The 21,660-nt window shown below is 47.7% G+C and overlaps 1 long non-coding RNA gene across 1 annotated transcript in view; it reads left to right on the forward strand.

The window, feature by feature from the left end:
• The window catches only part of LOC129052641 (uncharacterized), a 35,349-nt gene that overhangs the window by 1,138 nt on the left and 12,551 nt on the right, over positions 1–21,660 (forward strand). Inside the window, exons 2-3 of the long non-coding RNA XR_008517732.2 lie at positions 5,947–6,090; positions 11,756–11,817. This is a non-coding gene — a long non-coding RNA (uncharacterized LOC129052641). The remainder of the gene's footprint in view (positions 1–5,946; positions 6,091–11,755; positions 11,818–21,660) is intronic.

A 21,660-nucleotide genomic window follows, 5' to 3' on the forward strand; every position in this document is an offset into this window, starting at 1 on the left:
GTAATCTTGATCCCCACAAGCCGATCATGATTCTCAGAAAGTAAAGGTAGACGTCATGCTTGGAGGGTAAGTGACCTTGTAGATTAGTATTTTTTTAAAGAATAACAGTTTTTTGATGTGGATTTTAAAATGCCTCCCCTTCATTCAGCATTAAGTCTCTTATAAGTGCCAATACTGCATGTGTGAAACAGTCCCAACCCTCAGTGAATTCAGGCAGATGAGCAAACAAAGGCTTAGAGGGTTTAATTATCTGAGGCTACACTGCTGGACAGTGAATCAATCTGCAATAAAAATGCAGATCTAAAATTAGATGCTGGGGTAGAGTTTGAATTTTATTCTGGAGACGAGAGTCACTGAACCACACATGGGTGAGGAGTCTCTATCCTATGTGTTTGCAGTGACGTCACTCTGTGCAATGGAGAGGGCTTGATGAAAGCAATGGGGCTAATTAAGAGACCCTATGTTCATCTGGAGAACAGTAAGGCTAAAGGCAGCAGCAGTGACTGAAGTGGAAGGAAAAGTTTTGTGATCACTTGGGAGATAGAACAGGAAGTGCTTGGTGATTAGACGTGGAGGAAGAGGGGAAGGAAAAACAGGCTGCTAAGGCCCTAGTTTGATGGACTGTGTAAATAGCAGTGATTCTCCCCTAGACAGAGAATGGAGGAAGAGGAAGAGGTGTGGGGAATGAGACAGTTTTGAACTCTTTAAGTGTCACATTGAAATGGAACCCTCTGGTTGAAAATTGGATATAAACCTCTGTAGGCTAAGTCCATTCTGTGACATCCCAACTCATGTTTTCAAAAGTAACACACACACAGTAACTCAAACCAGTAAGGAAATTTCCTCAAATTTACATACTAAGAACATGACAACTTTTTAGTGATTACTTTCTTAGGGAAACTTTGAATTTATGGTTGTAGCAAATGAGGTGTCACATAAAATAAAACTGTTATATAAGAACAATTAAATTCTATTGTCATAACAGCATACAGAAAACAATTGAAGCCATGGGTGTGACCGTGATTGCTTTAAAAAGCTGTGTCTAATAAGGGGAGGGGTTTGGAGAGAAAGGAGACTTGGGGAATAGGGAAATGTACGTGGCATGAAGTAAAGCCTGCAAAAGTGAAAAGTGAGAGTCAGGGCACCTGAGTGTTCATCAGAAATGGCTGATCTGGTGAGTCTCATCGGAAGGGAGGTGCTGTCTGCTTCTCATTTCTGTAATGGCCTCACCTAGCACAGGGCCTGGTCAGTAGGTTCTTTATACCTAATACCCCAATCAACAGAGTCACATTTTGCCAAGAATGCAGAAAAGCCACAAATGCCATTGCCTGTGGCAGCTCAGTGATTGGGGATGTGTGTGAGTAAGCTGAGCGTCAGCAGTTGGGAAAGAGTGAACCAGAGGTGAGAAAGTAAAGGCATCAACTGAGGGCTTCTCCTCCTAAAAGTCTGGCTGAAAAGAGAGATGTGGGAATAGTTAAAGGGAGATATATGGTTAAGAAAGCTTTCATTCCCTCCCCATAAAGATGAGTATACTTTTATGTTAAATGGTAAGAAGCAATAAAGAAAACACATTTACAATTGGAAGAGAGGGATAATTAGTAACACATGATGCCCAAGAAGGCACAAGTTCATTCAATCCAGAGTGAGGACAGATTAGCTTTGGACTGATACAAAATCAAGAAGGGAGAAAGCAGTGTGTGACTAGAGACATTTCTTCTAGAGGAAAGGTTTACAGAAAGCTCTTCATGACCAGTTTCTCTCTGTTTGAATAGACTTGTCAGATAACTACTCTAGGAAACAGGCAATTATGTATAGAGAAGTCTACACTTTAGAAAAGCTTGATACACCTTACAAACCCCAAATAATGTCTTTCCTCAACAGTGAGTAAATTGAAAAGCAATTTGAGCAAAAACCCAGAGGCTCAAATATAAATAGGTGCACCACAAAAGTTGAAGAGGGGGCTAATTAACTCCCTCAAAGGGTTAAAAGAAAAAGCAGCAACTGGGAGAAGAGTGAAAAATAAGAATAAAAGTATATGCAGTTGCAAAAAGTCTGAATGTTTACAAACCCTGTGACCACAAAAGGCGCCACAGGGAGTGTTATCACAGGAAGAAAAGGGTTGCTTCGAAAAGCAGAAGAGGGGGGAATAAAGATTCCATTTAGTTGCAAAGATTTAGGTAAAGTTTGAGGACAGTTAGGTGACACGTTGAAATGTGGAAAACCACAGTGGAAGAGGAAAAGACCCGATAAAGTTCAGTTTCAGCAACCAACGTCCGATGAAATCCTCAGGACCCAGTGACTGCATTCTACGTAAATAATAATATTGGCTGATGTTCCAGGAATGTCATTAGATACCATTTTGTATGATTCTTATGGACTTGAGGTGAGGTCCATTTTGTTACAAATCAGTGCGTGCATTTAACAACAGACATACACAAAAATACGTATCCATGACCAAGAAAATCTTACTACTTTCCTTAGCTCACACTTTATCACATAATAATGAATTTCTTCTTTAAAAAAAAAAAAAGAGACCTAATTTTGGTCAGCTTTAATATGATTCCTTGGTTGGGTGTGGTGGATCCTGCCTGTATTCCCAGCACTTTGGGAGGCTGAGACAGGCAGATGGCTTGAACCCAGGAGTTTGAGACTAGCCTGGGCAACATGGTGAAACCCTGCCTTTACAAAAAAATACAAAAATTGTGGTGGTGTGGTGGTGTGCACCTGTAGTCTTAGCTCCTGTGGAGACCTGAGAGAGACCCTGTCTCAAAGTAAATAAATAAATATGGGTCCTTATGACATTAGATGACTCAGACGTGGGTCTTGTTTTTCGTTCATTTATTCTCTTTTCCTCATTACTGTAAATTGACATGTAGTAACTGTACATAGTTATGGCATACAAAGTGATATTTTGATATGTGTGTACAATGTAATAAATCAAGGAAATTAACATAACATCACCTCAAACGTTTATTATTTCTTTATGTTGGGAACATTCAGAATCCTCTCTTTTAGCTATTTGAAAATACACAATAGAGTTAACCCAATTTATTTTACAGTGCCATGGAACACCAGAAGGCATTTCTCCCATCTAGATATAATTGTTTATTAAGTAACCAACCTCCCCGCATGCTCTTCCAAGCCTCTATACCCATAATTTTAGTCTCTGCTTCTGTGAGCTCAAAATGGTTTTTTTTTTAGCTCCCACATATGAGTGAGAACACGTGGTATTTATCTTTCTGTACCTAATTTATTTTGCTAGACAGAGACTCAGGTCTTGACCAAGAGGAATGAATAAATCTGCAGATACCAAAGCCTAAGTGATTGGTTTGTACTTAGTTTATAGAATAATAGCTTTGTTTCAAATTTTAAATAACTTGAATATAATCTTACTATTTCCCCTTCCTACACATGTATCACACATTAAATATATATCCTATGTATATAGAAAGAAGAAATATTATATTTTTAATTCATATATCTATACACACAGATATATTTTTTAAGATCTAAATTTGGTCCTATTAAAATACGATGCATACTGGGGTAAAATGACTCTTTGGGATTCAATGTCTGAGCAAGGAAACAACGCTTGGGAGACAGAATATTGAATGTGATTGGAATAAGTTGCATTCTGATTATAAAGGAATCATTTAGGGCTTACTTTTTGCTAGATTCAAGATATAAAGACAGAGTCCAGCCCTGGTATTCTCTACGTGAGAAAATCTCTTCCATAAACAGAAACTATATCCTGATGTAAAGACAGAGTCTGTCCCTGGTGTATTTTCCGAGTGAGAAAATCTCTGCCTTAAACAGAAACGTGTTTTACACTGGACACAATGTGAAACAGAGCAAGGATGACTTATGAAAAGCCAGTTTCACAAGATGATTCTATGAGCTGTTCCAGGCAAGAGGGAGAGAGCAGACAGCAAGATAAATGTGTAGAAGAGGATGTGACGTCAATAAGACAGTGGTGCAGGTCAGGATGAGGCACCCTGAGCACAGAGATGCAGCCAGAGCCACTCAAACACACCTGGGAGGGACTTGGGGCAACAGCCCAGAGAGGGCCTGGGTTCTGTGCAGCCCTTACCGTGAGAGCGGGTGGATGGGGAGGGGCAGCCCTTACCGTGAGACAGGGTGGATGGGGAGGGGCAGGTTCTTGGGTTTCTGCTCTCAAGGTGCCCCCTATCAGATAGGGGGTGAGGAGCCATGATTAAGGGGTATCACATGGCAGTTATTTTGTGGTGATGGAACAGTTTTGTATCTTGACTGTGTTGATTGTTGCACAAATCTATACATGGAAGAAAGCTGCATAGCACCATAGATGCACACACACAGCGAACAAATGCGTGCCAGTAAAAACTGGTGAGAACTCAACAGGGTGTTTAGTGAACAGATTGCACCAGTGTCAATTTCCTGACTCTGCTAATGCGCTATAGTTATACAAAGTGTCATATTGGGGAAGCCGGGGAGGGTTCTGGGGATTCTAATTATTATTGTTGCAACTTCCTCTGAGTCTATAATTGTTTCAAAATTAAAAGGTTTTTAAAAGGAGAAAAAAGAAAACCTCTCCTGAGCTCTGCTTCTTCAGTGGGCAGCCTGTGTCTGGATGGAGGGGAGGGATGCGTGTGTGTGTGCGTGTGCGTGTGCGTGTGTGTTTCTGAACTGGACATCTATTTTTTTTTTTTTTTTTTTTAAGACAAGGTCTCATTCTATTGCCCAGGCTGGAGTGCAGTGGTGCGATCACAGCTCACTGCAGCAACTTCCCAGGCTCCGGTATCCTCCCACCTCAGCCTCCTGAGTAGCCAGGACCACAGGTTTGCCACCACACCTGGCTACATTTTGTATTTTCTGTAGAGACAGGGTTTCACCATGTTTCCCAGGTTGGTCTTGGATTTCTGAGCTCAAGCAATCCACCTGACTTGGCCTCCCAAAGTGCCAGGATTACAGGTGTGAGCCAGTGCCCCTGGCCAGAACTGGACATCTTTCTCCGGAGGAGCTGAAGTCAGAAAAATGCCCCTAACCCAGTGCGATTCCAGCCCTGGCTCTGAGATGAAGGTCCCCACAGAGCTCTTTTACTGGGATGAGGGTGAGGCAGTCAGGTCTTCTCATTTTTTACATGGTGTCAAAGGTCTCTGACAGGGCGTCCAATCCAAATTCTGAGATGATGGAAATGTTCTCCGTGCTGTTCAAAAGGAGTGGAACCAGCTCCATGTCACTGTTGAGCACCTGAAATATGGGTAGTGCAGATGAAGAACTGAATTTGTCATCTTAAGTATATGAATAAGTGGTTTACATTCAAGTAGCTGCATGCAGCTAGTTTTTACTAAATGGGGCAGCACAGGTCTGGGGAACTAGGGATTGAAGGAAGCTGGAAAGACCTTTCCCTGGCTTTGGGGTCTGTGGTCCAGCTAGAGATGGGAACAGGCCCTAAGAGGGCCTGGTGGGGCTGGAGTTTGGAAACAGGAAAGGAGTAGGTCAGGTTTGATGGGAAACAGCTGGGATCTCTTCTCATTCGTGAGCTCTTGGTGACACATGCAACTACAGTAATAAATAATGGAATTCACTTTCTCAAAAATGCATTTCCTCTGTATGTAACCTTTTCTCTTTTACAAAGACACACCCACTCTTTCTCCAACACAGGCACATACACACACCTTCTGTCACACACGCTCTGATATACTCTCCCACTCTCTGTTCCAGTCTTTCTCTCACACTCACACCTCGTCTCCATCTCTCATCCATAGTCTGTCTCACAGCCGAAATGCACATGCACACCTAACACACATGCACCCACAGACACGCTTTCCCCGGCCCTTGTCCTCACCCACTGACAAATGTCTGCAGTTCTCTTTTCTTGCACTGTGTGTGTCTGGCTTTGGAATCAGGGTAAAGCTAACCTCATGGGGTGGGCTACAAGATGTCCTCTACTCTTGGATTTTCCAGGCTCTTGCTGCTGCATAGCTGTCATTTGGATCTGTTGATGTGCTGAAGTCTTCCAGCCACTTCCTCCTCAGTGGCATATCTTCCCATTGCATGACCTGCACAAGAGCCCCTCTGAGTCACTGTCTCCTCTTCTTCAAAATGCAGGTAATAAGGCTGGGCATAGTGGCTCACACCTGTAATCCCAGCACTTTGGGAGGCTGAGGTGGGAGGATCCCTTGAGCCCAGGAGTTCAAGACCACCCTGGGCAACATAGTGAGTCCTCTCCTTTACAAAAAGTCAAAATATTAGCTGGTCATGGTGGCACACACCTGTGGTCCAGCTAACACCAGGGCTCAAGAGGCTGATGTGACAGGATCCTTTGAGAGCCCAGGTGGTCAAGGCTGCAATGAACCGTGATTGCACCACTGCACTCCAGCCTGGGTGGCAGAACAAGACCCTGCCTTTAAAAAAAAAAAAGTGCAGATAATATCAGAGTCTACCTCCAGTGCTGTTCCGAGTAGTAAATGAGTTAACATTTATAAACATTTTAGAAAAAAGTCAGGTGCATAAGATGCTCTACATAAATGTATATTAAATATTACTGGAGCAGCCACTTCACTGTTATCCCTGTTGCCATTGTTTATAATACAGTCATGTGCCCCATAAGGATCTTTCAGTAGAGGATGGACCTCATATACAATGGTAGTTCATCCCATTATACATTATAATCTCATAAAGTTATAATGGATCTGTCCTATACAAGTGTACCTTTTTATATATTTTATACTGTATTTTTACTGTGCCTTTTTTGTTTAGATGTTTAGCTACACAAATACTATTGTGTCACAGTTGCCTGCAGTATTCAGCACACATACTGCACAGGTCTGTAGCCCAGGAGCAATAAATAGGCTGCATCATGTGGCCCAGGTGTGTAGTAGGACGTCCCATCTAGGTTTGTGTAAGTGCACTCTGAGATGTTCCCACAATGATGAAGCTAACAATGCATTTCTCATAATGCATCCCCATTGTTAAGTGACACATCACTGTACTTAGAACAATGTTCACTAACACAGCAAGTACCAGCATGTGTCGTGTCCATTTAAAAACAGCTATTGGCTTCCTATTACTTTCATGGTGAGGTCTGTTCACAAACAAAATTTCAACCAATGTAAAGATTAAATTGGCTTTTATTAGTGATTCATAAATCAGGTAGCATTTCATCTAGAGATTTGGAAAAGGCACTCCACTGGGCATGGCAGCACAGTCAATTTTTATAAGGTAGGTTGAACAGGAACAAGGGAATGGCATAATAGAAAAAGCGGGGCTGGTTGGCTGGGCACGGTGGCTCACGCCTATAATCCTAGCACTTTGGGAGGCTGAGGCAGGTGGATCATGAAGTCAGGAGATCGAGACCATCCTGGCCAACACGGTGAAACTCCGTCTCTACAAAAAATACAAAAAATTAGCTGGGCGTGGTGGCATGCATCTGTAGTCCCAGCTACTCGGGAGGCTATGACAGGAGAAACGCTTGAACCTGGGAGGCGGAAGTTGCAGTGAGCCGAGATGGCACCACTGCAGTCCAGCCTAGGTGAGAGAGCAAGACTCCATCTAAAAAAAAAAAAAAAAAAAAAGAGGGGGTTGCTGGTTAGCGTCAGGTTTCTTTCCTTGTAAGGGTTAAAGCAGAGAGAACTTTCTTATGCTGGCTAAAACTGGCTTGTTTGGGGATTTGGCTATCATCTCTCTTCTGATTTCTTGGAAGGTCAAATCAACAACTTAGTTTCTATTTGAAGACACGGAACTTAAGCATGAGTGACTCCATTTGGGTTTGGTCTGTTGGGGCCCCGTACAGGAGCTCAGTCCAAGTCAGTGGCCTCCCATAAATAGTATTTAACAAGCCTAGGCTTATTTGAGTCCAGGCCTTGCGCAGGGCACTGGGAGTATGATGCGCTTGAGAAACCCACAGTCCAGTCACCACAGCCTCATAAAGAAAGACAGACAAGGAAAGAGGGCATGAGGCTGGATTTAAGCACCCCAGGGTGCCGTGGAATCCCCACGCTGGTGAGAGTCAACGCTACAGGAAGGATCTGGTGGGTTTCTCAGAGATTGCCTGATTTGGACTTTGGATGACTTAGTGTATTAGTCCATTTTCATCCTACTATAAGGAACTTCCCTGAGACTGGGTAATTTGTAAAAGAAAGAGGTTTGGCCAGGCACAATGGTTCACACCTATAATCCCTGCACTTTGGGAGGCTGAGGCTGGGTAGATCACTTGAGGTCAGGAGTTTGAGACTAGCCTGGCCAACACAGTGAAACCCCGTCTCTACTAAAAATACAAAAAATTAGCCATGCATGGTGGCACACGCCTGTAGTCCCAGCTACTCGGGAGGCTGAGGCAGGAGAATTGCTTGAACCCAGGAAATGGAGGTTGCAGTGAGCCGAGATTGCACCATTGCACTCCAGGCTGGGCAACAAGAGTGAAACTCCGTCTCAGAATAGAGTAGAGTAGGGTAGGGTAGGGTAGGGTAGGGTAGAGTAGAGAGTAGAGTGTAGAATTTTAATAGACTCACAGTTTCCACATGGCTGGGAAGGCCTCAGGAAACTTACAATCATGGTGGAAAGGGAAGCAGGCATCTTTTTCACAAGGCGACAGGAGAGAGAAGAGTGACAGGAACTTCCAAACACTTATAAAGCCATCAAATCTCTGAGAACTCACTCATTATCATGAGAACAGCATGAGGGAAGCTGTCCCCATGATCCAATCACCTCCCTCCCTTGAGCTGTAGGGATTACAAATCGAGATGAGATTTGGGCGGGGACACAGAGCCAAACTGTATCACCTAGATTTTTCCAGGTGATGGAATCAAGCGTTCCTGGAAGCGGGAATGGCACAAACACACACCTGGGTGCATGCATTCAATAACAACAATCAGTACAGCAATCAGTACAGTTTCTGATCTGACATCATATGCATGTTCCTGATGCTCTCTGCTCTCCAAAACCATGCACCACAACTAACAGGGCTTATGAGAAAGTGAGGCTGGGAAGGACCCCTCAAGATCTATGGAACTGGCTGGGTGTGGTGGCTCAAGCATGTAATCCCAGCACTTTGGGAGGCCGAGGTGGGTGGATCACCTGAGGTCAGGAGTTCGAGACCAGCCTGGCCAACATGGTGAAACGCTGTGTCTACTAAAAATACAAAAATTAGTCAGGCGTGGTGGTGTGTGCCTGTAATCCCAGCTACTTGGGAGGCTGAAGCAGGAGAATCGCTTGAACCTAGGAGGCGGAGGTTGCAGTGAGCTGAGATCGCGCCATTGCACTCCAGCCTGGGTGACAACAGCAAAACTCCGTCTTAAAAAAAAAAAAAATCTATGGAACATCAAAACTAGACCACTAACCAAACAATGATCATGATAAAAATTCCTCCCCAGTTAAACCTCCACCAACATTGGTACCTGGCCTCACAACCAGGCAATGTTTGCGGCTTTAAGCCCCAAGTCCTGATTCTTCCTTTGAGATGTAGGTCCTGGAGAGCTTTTGCTTTTAATACTGTTTTCATCACAATTAAAATCAGAGCCAGGATATAGCCTTCTTGATGAACCCACTATTTTAATATAGCAGGAAATGTCTTTACACTCTCCTCATCTGCACTCACGGTTTCACCAAAGAGTTGACCATCATAGAAGCCCAGAGGCCCTTGGAGGTGCTAAACCAGCCACAATTTACACAGAAAGGGGCAGATGGGAGCTACTCAGGACGGTGGGGTGTTGGGAGGAAAAAGGTGGTCCCATGTTCCTGTAGATTGTCAACTTTGCCAAGTCTTTAAAATTAAGAGCCTGGGCACTAGCCTGGGAAACATAGCAAGAACCTATCTCTACAAAAAATAATTTAAAATTACCCAGATGTGGTGATCCACACCTGTAGTACCAGCTACTCGGGAGGCTGAGGTGGGAGAATTGCTTCAGCCCGGGAGGTTGAGGCTGTAGTGAGCTATGATCATGCCACTGCACTCCATCCTGAGTGACAGAATGAGACCCTGACTCAAAAAAAAAAAAAAAAAAAAAAAAAGCAACTATTTGTACTGCATTCACTTAGCACCTATTATATTCCAGACCTCCTGCTCAGAGCTGGTGATGCCTTGGGGTTTGGGGTTCGAGTGCAGGAGGAGCCACAGGAGATGAGCTCAGGGTGGAGAAGTAACTGAAGCTACATAGCAAGTTAGTGCCAAGACTGGGAGTAAGACTTCGGGCCTGCGTGTCATCCTGGAGACCTCAGCTGGTTCCCCACAGGAAAGGAGGCTGGACAGTGGGTCATGGCTGGACTTGGGCTGTCCTCTGAGTTAGCCAGTGGACGGATGGAACCGAGGTTGAGAATAGAGCAAGCCAATTTATTTCCTCTGTGTGATTTCTTTTCTTTGTTTTGGCCTCCCAAAGTGCTGGGATTATAGGCGTGAGCCATAGCACCCAGCCTTTTTTTGTTTGTTTGTTTTTTGTTTTTTTGACACAGAGTTTCGCTCTTGTTGCCCAGGCTGGAGTGCAATGGCACAATCTCTGCTCACTACAACCTCCACCTCCCGGGTTCAAGCGATTCTCCTGCCTCAGCCTCCCAAGTAGCTGGGATTACAAGTGTGCACCACCATGCCCAGCTAATTTTTGTATTTTTAGTAGAGACAGAGTTTCACCATGTTGGCCAGCCTGGTCTTGAATTCCTGATTTCAGGTGATCCACCCACCTCGCCCTCCCAAAGTGCTGGGATTACAGGTACGAACCACCACACCCACCTGGCCTCCTCTGTGTGATTTCTGTTTCCCTTGAAAGTGTGTGTTGGATAAGAGAGGGAGGGTCTGGTTAGAGCTCAGTAACAGGGGTCCTTGGGTTGTTGGCAATCAGCATCACCAGAGGTGATAATAGCTGGATCTCACTGGCCAGTGATCCTTGGGGGATAGGGAGGAGGATGGCTTCCCTCTCACCTCATCCTCAAAGTAAAGCCTTTAAAGAAAGAACGATTGTCTCCATTTGACAAAGAAGAAACCGAGATGCAGGAGGTTTAGGTAACTCGTCCAAGGTAGAAAGCCTGCATCCAAATCCAGGTTTATCCAACAGTTCTTTTGCAGTCCTTTTTCCCCTGAAGAATGGAGAGGAAGGTGAGAGAGTGAGGATTCTCCAGGCTCGGCATGGGTTCCCAGACTACTTGGGGCATGGCCAGGAGACCTCAGAAGGCAGCAGCCGTGGGCCATGTGCATTTCTCTGGGCACTTTGGAGGAAGCAAAGGAGGTAGAGGTAGGACATGGAAGACCGGAGACCTGGCCCTTTGTCCCAGTGGCCTGGTCCCATGGGAATGGACTTGGTTGACATCATTAATGTGGCGTAGGTCAGAACCGCCCCCAGGAACCTGCCCCACTCTAGGCTGCCCCAAGGGTGCTACTACTAAGGCCTGACAGGGGAAGAGGATTTTTTTTTTTTGGGGGGGACAGAGTTTCGCTCTTGTTGCCCAGGCTGGAGTGCAGTGGCGCGATCTCAGCTCACCGCAACCTCCACCTCCCGGGTTCAAGCGATTCTCCTGCCTCAGCCTCCCAAGTAGCTGGGATTACAGGCATGCACCACCACACCTGGCTGATTTTGTATTTTTAGTAGAGATGGGGTTTCTCCATGATGGTCAGGCTGGTCTCGAACTTCTGACCTTAGGTGATCCACCTGCCTCAGCCTCCGAAAGTGCTGGTATTACAGGTGTGAGCCACCGTGCCCGGCCGCAGGAAGAGGATTTCTTTTGAGATACAAGAAGCCCAGAAATTGTTTCATCCACCTTGTCTCTGAGCACCTCCTCTTTCCTGCAGGAAAACTGAGGCTCTGGGAGAGGAGTGACTTGTCCAGGGTCCTATGATGGGAGACTGAGCAGGTAAATTGCAAGACTCCACCTCTCTGGCCCTCTGTTCAGGCCTGTGAGGTGATGAGAGAAGAAAGAAGACTGTGCTGTGTGTCCCGAATGGGAAAGATGGCCCACACTGAGGGGGTTGGGTGGGTGCTGGGTTGGTGGGAAGGATACGTTGCAGAGTGGTGTCTGCAGCATGATCCCAGCTTTGCAATCATAAGATTAAAAGCCAAACTGTAGGGCACATGTTCTCAGGATCTCCAGGAGCTATGTCATGGGGAAAAAAAATAGAAAATAATTTTTTTTTTTTTTTAGATAGAGTCTCGCAATTTCACCCAGGCTGGAGTGCAATGGCGCTATCTTGGCTCACTGTAAGCTCCGCCTCCCAGGTTCACGCCATTCTCCTGCCTCAGCCTCCCGAGTAGCTGGGACTACAGGCACCCACCACCACACCTGGCTCATTTTTTGTATTTTTAGTAGAGACAGGGTTTCACTGTGTTAGCCAGGATGGTCTCTCGATCTCCTGACCTTGTGATCCACCCACCTCGGCCTCCCAAAGTGCTGGGATTACAGGCGTAAGCCACGGTGCCCGGCCAGAAAATAAATTTTTTAAAAAGTAAAAGAGAAAAAGCCAAAGTGTACATATGTGAGTGTAACTGTGAGAGCGTGAGCTTAGACCTCTGTGTTTGTCGAAGCAGAGACAAACCAAGCCGCTACAAGCGGTTGGGGACAATTAGTTGGGGATGGAATAGCATCCCATTCCTTACTTCAGAAACTTTGCGATTGGCTGGATGCGGCGGCTCATGGCTATAATCCCAGCACTTTGGGAGGCCAAGGCAAGAGTACTGCTTGAGCTCAGGAGCTTGAGACCAGCCTGGGCAACAACGTGAAACCCCGTCTCTACAAAAAAATATGAAAAATTAGCCGGGCGTGGTGGTAGATTCCTGTAGTCCCAGCTACTTGGGAGGCTGAGACAGGAGAATCACTTGAACCCAGGAGGCAGAGGTTGCAGTGAGCCAAGATTGTGCCACTGCACTCCAGCCTGGGCAACAGAGCAAGACTCCATCTTAAACAACAACAACAATACCCCAAATGCCCTACATGCTGTCCCTGAGGACCTCCACTCCTCGAATGGCCTCAGTTTCCACCTCTGTTCTTGTTACACTTGTCTTTCTGCTTAGGTTTCTGTTCTGATCCCATTTGGGTGTCCCAGGGGCTCCTGACTTGCTGCGTGTCCAGAGAGAGCACCTTATCATCTGCCTCTCGCAAAGCCAACTCTCCTCCTCTGTCTGTATCACAGCTGAAGCGTCAGTCATTCTGTTTTCTGAAACCCAGGTCTCTTGGTGTGTTTAGCTCTGGGCCCCTCCTTTACTTCCTTCACCAAGTCCTCTTAATTTTGCTTCTGAAATGCCTCATGACTCTGACCCTTTCCTGTCATTTCTGTGGCTGTGAGCGCAGTGGAGTGCAGCGCCCCTCGGCCCCATTTCATTCTTCACCCGGCACCTCCCTTCCGGTTGCTCCGTTCTCTCTCTGCTGCTCACAGAGTACTCCAGCAAAGCCCTGCAGGTTACGGGCACCCTGCCTCGGTCCCCTTGGCTTCCTCCCTCTGCCCCCGAGAGAAAGTTCGGTGTGCGGCACTTTTTCCCAGCATCACTGTCCACACAGCACTGTCACTGTCCTGTGTGTGTGTCACCTGTCTCAGGGACATAACAATTTCCTTTAACTGGTTCAGGTTTTAAAACTTCAATGGACTTATTTCAGAAGGCACCTTTACGTCACTACCATAAAAGGAAAATCAGGGTAGCCTGATTTTGTGTAGCCTACCACAAAGAGGGTCTCTCAAAGCTCAGTAAGTGACTACTACAGTGAAGACCACCCCGGGTGCCCTCGGGGGCCAGCAGGGATGCATGCGTCCACTCTGGGAAGTCGTGAGCTGTGGGAGCTCCTCTGCAGCGGGCTCCTTCTCTTCACCAGAGGGAGTGTAGCACCGTGGTTCAGGCCAAAGACCGTGGAGCCAGGCCTGTGTCCAAGCCTCACTCTGCTACTTTCCAGCAACATGACCTTGGGCAACTTAACCTCTCTGAGCCTCATTTTCCCTGTCTGTAAAAGGGGTTAATGTTATTTCCTTCAAGGCCAGATGCGATGGCTCACGTCTGTGATCCCAGCACTTTGGGAGGCCCAGGCGGGTGGATCATGAGCTCAAGGAGTTTGAGACCAGCCTGACCAACATGGTGAAATCCCGTCTCTACTAAAAATACAAAAAATAGCCAGGCGTGGTGCTGTGTACCTGTAATCCCAGCTACTCAGGAGGCTGAGGCAGGAGAATCACTTGAACCTGGGAGGTGGAGGTTGCAGTGAGCTGAGATCTTGCCACTGCACTCCAGCCTGGGCGACAGAACAAGACTCCATCTCAAATAAATAGATAGATAGATAGATAGACAGATAGATAGATAGATAGATAGATAGATAGATAGATAGATAGAAAGAGTAAAAAAAAAAACTATTTCCTTCAATGAATTGTGGGATTAAGTGAGATTATAGTGTATGTGGATCACTTCACGCAGTGCCCTAACCCTCCTGTCCGCTCCTTTTTTTTTTTCTTGAGACAGAGTCTCCCTCTGTCACCCAGGCTGGAGTGCAGTGGCATGATCTTGGCTCACTACAGCCTCTGCCTGCTGGGTTCAAGCGATTCTCCTCCCTCAGCCTCCCAAGTAGCTGGGATTATAGGCGCCCACTACTATGCGTGGCCAATGTTTTGTATTTTTAGTAGAGATGGGGTTTTGCCATGTTGGTCAAGCTGGTCTCAAATTCCTGACCTCTAGTGATCCGCCCACCTTGGCCTCCCACAGTGCTGGGATTATAGGTGTGAGCCACCGTGCCTGGCCTACCCTCCCCTTTTGTGAGCTTACTCCGTGCCCTCGAATGGTGTGATGTCTCTCCTGGGCATCAGCGACACCGGTGGTCTCTTGGTCGTGTTGGCCACCTTCCTCCGTGTTCCTGCCTCTGTGCCTCCTCTTCATCGCTTCTCTCGCAGGTCACTGCTGGCCTCTTCTGGAGGCCTAGATCAGCCGTTGCCTCCTGTGCGATCCCACAGCTGGTCTCCCAAGGAGAGCCAGCCCTCTCCTCCCTGTGACCTCTGGGTACTTGATTCTGGATCTCTTGTTTTACCCCATAACCCCACAATTCATGTTTGGCACACGGGTCTTTCACGTGGGTGTGCCGTGCTGGCAGGATGGCTTTTTGCATTTTCATCTCCTGCCTGGGTCATTTTCTCAAGTGCTTGTGAATCACACAGACGTCGCCTCCCAGTGGGAGTCAGAGATCTCAGGATGGAGGTCCACCTCTCCTATTTTCTGACTCTGTGACCCAAGGTTCACACTGAACTCGGAATCTCTGCTGGCTTAGGCGTAAACCATAAAGCATGCGTCAGTTCTGAAAGCTGCTTGTCCAGTAAAGGCTTAAGTTTCCCAGTATGAGGATTTACCTATGTGGGTAGATTTGGTCCATTGTTCTGAGATACGTGCAGAGGAGGCCCAGAACCCCGACTAGAGGCCTGCGGAGGGCTGCAGAGGTTCTCTAGGGTGGTCTGCTCATATGATCCTTTTCCTCCTGGTTCCTGCCCTTTCTCCTAGCCCTGGTCCAGTTTAGGACTTCAGGTCCTCCAGAGAAGGACAGTGCTGTCCTCATCCAATGCACCCGGAAAGCAGGTGGAGTGTCTCCTGAAGCTGCAGCCACAGAGTCTGGCCCAGGCCTCCCCTTGTGCCCCATTTGGCCACATGGTCCTGCGCAGGGTGTGGCCTGCAGCAGAGACTCCAGCCGGCACATCTGCACATCCTGGGCCTCCTGCTCTCTCTCTGCTCCGTGCAGGGGACCTGTAGCCCCCCTTTGACCCCTTTTTTCTTCTGTTCCCTGGAGCCCGACTTGGGGAGGGCGGACGGCAGGAAACGTGGGAGGAGAAGGCGAGGCTGCTCAGCGGCGGCTCGGGCTGCCTCCAGCAACTGGGACTAGCCCTGCGCGCCCGGGGAGGGGGAGGCGCTGGCGCTGTGACGGCCGCGGGGAAGGCCACCTTCCCAGCACACGCACACATACGCCCCCGGCCCTCAGCCGCTCCTGCTGCCGCCGCCCGCCAACAGCTGACCTCCAGGCACCACAGCGCCCGGGAACAGCGATCTGGGAACCGCGACCGCGCACTGACACGCGCAGTGGCCGCCGCCGCTCCGCCGAGCGCTGCCTGTAGCACCTGCACGGTGGTCTGGCCGGGAAGGTCTGGGCAGGCGAACGTTCCACGAAGGCGTCCCAGAGGCATCTGCAGCCTCCGCTCTCCCTTTCTGCTCTGGCTCCCACCAGCCCCTGACCGAGTCCAGAGGGTCACCGAAGACGCCCGCCGGTGCTCGAACGCCCGTTGATGCCAGGCTGCCCGGCCCTTAGGGCCTTGCCTGAAGACACCCCTTTCCTCCCCTCCGGAAGGGGCGACCGCCTTTTGCCAACCCCAGGCAAAGCTGGGGTCCCAACCTTATGTGCGCTACCGCCCCCTCCAGGCATTTGACCTCCCCGCATCCCCATTCTTGATGAGCCCCGTCCTAGAAGTCTCCCGGGGGGTGGGAGCACTATCCTCAGGCCAGGGCGGGGCCGCGGGCTCCCCTGGACTTGGCCCTCTCTCTGCCAGGTCTCACTGGCCAATCTTAGCCAAAGCAGTCCCGGGCCAGATGTACCCGAGTGAGCTGACCCAAGACCTTGGGTTCCTTGTGCCTCTGCATACTTCAAGAATGGGAATCGGCAGGGCGCGGTGGCTCACGCCTGTAATCCCAGCACTTTGGGAGGCCGAGGCGGGCGGATCACAAGGTCAGGAGATCAAGACCATCCGGGCTAACACGGTGAAACCCTGTCTGTACTAAAAATACAAAAAATTAGCCGGGCGTGGTGGCAGGTGCCTGTAGTCCCAGCTACTCCGGAGGCTGAGGCAGGAGAATGGCTTGAACCCGGGAGGCGGAGCTTGCAGTGAACCGAGATCGCGCCACTGCACTCCAGCCTGGGCAACAGAGCGAGACTCCGTCTCAAAAAAGAAAAAAAAAAAAAAGAATGGGAATCGTGGTCATTAAAGTCCCAGGGGCTGATTAATGCGAGGAATGCAGTAGGACATCAAATCACAAAACACACTTGAGCTTGAACCAGGGACTGTGGGAGATATCGACGACCTTGTAACAAGAATGGGAGTTTGACCTTCGCTGAGTATTTACTATACGCCTTATAATGTAATCCCCACAACGGCCCTGTAAGCATACTGCATTACTCACCCTTACTTTACAGGTGAATACACTGATGCGCAAAGAGGTTCTGTAGCTAGTGGAAGCACACAGAGCTACTAGAGGACCAGAATCCAGAGCCAGCAGGAACTCCGTGCACAGTGCAGTGGGAGCCAGGGATGTGGGACTGAAAGTTTCCTCTGCAGGAGGAGCACTGCCCTGACTCACTTGCTCTGGTCATCGATTCCCTCCGGCATATGGTGAGGGATTTGGAGTGGATGATGGCCACACACCAGCTCTACTGGAGTGAGGCAACGGCAGCCCTGAATCCAGGCTGAGTTACTAGGAAACAGGAAGATGAGATTGGAGGCTGAGCAGAACTGCTAGAAAGTACCTTGGACAGAGCCAGGGAAACTAGGCCAAATTCTCCCTGCCCTAACTTCTCTTTCTAGGCTTCTGTAGACACCACCTCTCCCAGCTCCACTTGGCATTTCCTTTTCCCCAAGCTGGAGGGTTTGCATGAGCAGAGCTCACCAGATTGTCTCCTCCAGGAAGGGAAGAAGGAAGGGAGGGAGGGAGGGAAAGAAATGGTCCAGAGGACAAGTATAATCCCCATATATTTGCTCAACTGCTGTCTCACTTGACATCACAAATATCCTCTAGTCCTAGGCTTCTGGCACCTGCCATTCCTCAAACCCTCATCTCAGGTTTCTGAATGAGCATTTTCCCTTGTTTTTTTCATTCTTTCCTTTAGTCATTTGTGTTCTCCTTGTGAGCTGTGCCAATGTAGAGTGTCCACTGACACCTACATCTGGGAATAAGTTGAAAGCTGGGTAACTTTGCTTGACATTTACTAGGGAGTTAAAGACCCTGCCTGACATCCTGCCCTACAGCCCCTCTGTCTCCACTTATGGTAGGGTGACCTGGCCCCAAGATGCATGACCTGGGATCTGCCCTGAGCCAGGGGGCACCAATCTCACTCTCCATCAGCATGGCTCCAGGCCAATCTCTGATCTCACAGCCCACTCCTGATGCCTGGGCATCACTCTGGTTCCAAGATCTTACTCTGGCCTGGTGTTACAGTTTGAGCAACTGGGTCCCTGATGTGCTTCCTGAGTCTGAGCTCCTGCCTCAGTCACCAGCCTAGAATGCGTGTTCCTCCAGAGCTGAGGTCCAGCCTCTTGCTTTATGATAATCATTCATTCCTTCGACCAGTGTTTTGAAGGGCATACTATCTGCTGGGCAGTGTCCTAGGAGTTGAAGATATAGGAAGGACAAAAACCAGACCAAAATCCCTGCCCTTGTGGAATTGACATTCTAGTGGAGAAAGAGAGACAATAAATAGGAAGAAGATATGTTAGTATGTCTGTTTATCAAAAGTGCCCTGGTGAACAAAAACACAGGAAAGAGGATTGAGACTGGCAGCGTGGGGCTGCAATTTGAAACAGGGAGGTCAGGGAAAGACGCACTAAGGTGACTTCTCAACAAAGACATAAAGAAGGTAAGTTAAGAAAGGCGAATAGTGTTCCATGCAGAGAAACAGCAAGAGCAGAGGCTCCGAGACAGGAGTGTGCCTGGCATGTTCAAGGAACAGTGTGGAAGGCAATGTGGTGGAACAGAGCGGGCAAAGGGAAAAGCAATGGGACCCAAGGTCAAAGGCAGGTGGGACCCTGTGGGGGCTACTGGGTAGAGCAGTGACGTGATCTGATGTATTTTAACAGGATCACCCTGGCTGCAGAGTGGAGAATCATTAACGGGGAAAGAGTGTGAGCAGAAATACCAGTTAGGAGACTCTACTACAATAAGCACATTTGGTGGGCAGGCCAGGGTATAAGCAGAAGAGAGGATGAGAATTGGCTAGAGTAATCATTGTGCTTCTTATTAATTGGAATAAAATGCATTGGCCAAGTCCCAGGATGTGGAAAACACTTGATTCCCATGAACACATCTACCTTCTAAGAGGTGTAATAGAGACTTAGAAAGCAACGTGCTCAGGTTGCACCTCCAGGAAGTGGTGAAACATCCACATTAGCCCAGGTCTGTATGGTTTAAGTTATTATCTTGTTTCCATAATCCTGTTTCCTTAGCAATCTTTTCTCCCAAACCCTCTGCCTACACATGGAAGTCAGTCTCCAAACCCCCGCTCAGAGGTTGACAGATGGTGCCCACTTCCTTTCTGGGGATTTTGGGGCTCCATGGTCCATCTGGTTGCCTGTCAACAAGACACTCCATCCCTTGGAACAGGATCCTGACACTGGGAAGCTAACCAGGCCTCTCACTGCTGTCTACTCTCCTTCCTTATTGGGCTGACACCCCCTGCCACCCAGAGCTGCTCAGATCTGCCCTCCAGTGCTGCCTCCTCCCAGGAACTGTGTCCAGTTTTTAACACCCTTTTCCCAATTTGATTGTCATCCATGCCTGCCTCTACTCTAACTCCTAACAGCAGCAAGGTCTTATCTTACTTTCTTCTTTAAAACAAAACAAACTACACACACACACAAACACACGCACACACACACATGCACAAGCATACATACATATGTATAGTACATATATATATTTTAGTTTGGTGCAAAAGTAATTGCGGTTTTTGCCACTGAAAGTAGAGGCAAAAACCACAATTATTTTGCACCAAACTAATATATAGGATTGAGACTGGCAGGGTGGAGCTGCAATTGTGTGTGTGTCTGCTTGTGGTTTACACACACACACAGACACACATGCCATCTTTGCAAACATCTCCATGTTATTTCTCATTCGTGCTTATATGGAAATGTTTCTTTCAACCAAGTAGTTGGCAGCCTATTTTTTTTCTTGAAGTAACACTATTTGTTTTCATTTCCTTGCTTTTTTTAAAAATGGTAAGTTATGAGCCGGGCACAATGGCTCACACCTGTAATCCCAGCACTTTGGGAGGCAGAGGTGGGCGGATCATGAGGTCAGGAGATCGAGACCATCCTGGCTAACACGGTGAAACCCCATCTCTACTAAAAATACAAAAAATTAGCCGGGCACAGTGGCGGGTGCCTGTAGTCCCAGCTACTTGGGGGGCTGAGGCAGGAGAATGGCATGAACCTGGGAGGCGGAGCTTGCAGTGAGCCAAGATCCCGCCACTGCACTCTGGCCTGGGTGAAAGAGCGAGACTCTATCTCAAAAAAAAAAAAATGGTAAGTTATGAATGATGGCTGTAAAAAAGACTAACTGAATGATTCTAAGTTGGATATCCCTTTTCACAAGGCATGTTTTTTAAACCATAAAATTAGGTTTCAGGCATCAAATGTGGTCCGGTGGCACAGCTTGAACAATAGCTACCATTTATTAAACACCTACCTACTCTGTGCCAGACACCTTGGTATGCATCATCTTAATCTTCACATCTGCCTGAAAAATTGGTGTTAGGATCCCAGTTTTGCAAATTAAGAGACTAAGGTCCAGCTTGATGAAATGGTGTGCCTAATGATACCTGGCAGAGGCAGTGAGGGGGCCCAAACCCAGTCCTGTCTGACCCCTAACTCCTGCATTTGTCTCTGCTCCACTTGCCTCTTCTTGACGATGCCTTTATGGAACTGAATAGGACAGCCTTAATGAGGCAAAGAACATTGCTGAAGGTCCACATCAGCAAGAAGTGAAATGAGCTGGCCAGGGTACCCCGCTGAATTAAAGAGAATCTGGATCTTTTGGGTTATCAGTGGGGAGAGTGTCTGGCCTGGAGAGTCTGTGACTAAATCCTTCAAGAGTCAACAGCAAGCCTAGGGCAGGCCAGCAGAGCCCGGAGCCTCCTCTACCCATACTCCTCATATGGTTTGAGAACTGTGGAAGATTGATTCAGGTCAGTGGGACAGGTCCTGAATGAACACGGAGGGGACATTTAGCTTGTAATTGGGTGGTCTCCAGAAAAACACAGACTGGCAACAGAGATAAAATCCCCTTTCATTTAGAGGCTTCAAAAACAATCAGATTGGCTGGGCACGGTGGCTCACGCCTGTAATTCCAGCACTTTGGGAGGCTGAGGTGGGCAGATCACAAGGTCAGGAGATCGAGACCATCCTGGCTAACATGGTGAAACCCCATCTCTACTAAAAATACAAGAATTAGTCATGTGTGGTGGCGGGTGCCTGTAGTCCCAGCTACTCGGGAGGCTGAGGCAGGAGAATGGCATGAACCCGGGAGGCAGAGCTTGCAGTGAGCCGAGATTGTGCCACTGCACTCCAGACTGGGTGACAGAGCGAGACTCCGTCTCTAAAAAATAAAAAAATCTGATTATTAACAAAGGGGTCCCAGGATGGACAAGAGGCACAGTTTTAGAACAGAGCCTTAGATGAAGAATAGGCTTAGGAAGCCTCTGTTCCTACTCCGTCCAAACATATGAGTCCCTCTTTACCCTTTAGGGACAGTAGTGAGTTTTGGAGTCAGGCAGCCCTGGCCTCAATTTCTGGCTTACTAACTATTAGTGGTGCAACTTTGAGTAAGTCACTTAACCTCCTGAGCTTCACTTTTTCCATCTGTAAAATGGGGACAATAATGGTTCCTCTTTCATAGAGTTATTGTGAGGATTCGATGGTGACAACAGCTAACGATAGTGTGCATTCACCTGTGCCAGACACTGTTTTAAGCACTTTACATGTAA

The sequence above is a fragment of the Pongo abelii genome, chromosome 23 (assembly GCF_028885655.2).
Source record: "Pongo abelii isolate AG06213 chromosome 23, NHGRI_mPonAbe1-v2.0_pri, whole genome shotgun sequence".
Lineage (NCBI taxonomy): Eukaryota > Metazoa > Chordata > Mammalia > Primates > Hominidae > Pongo > Pongo abelii.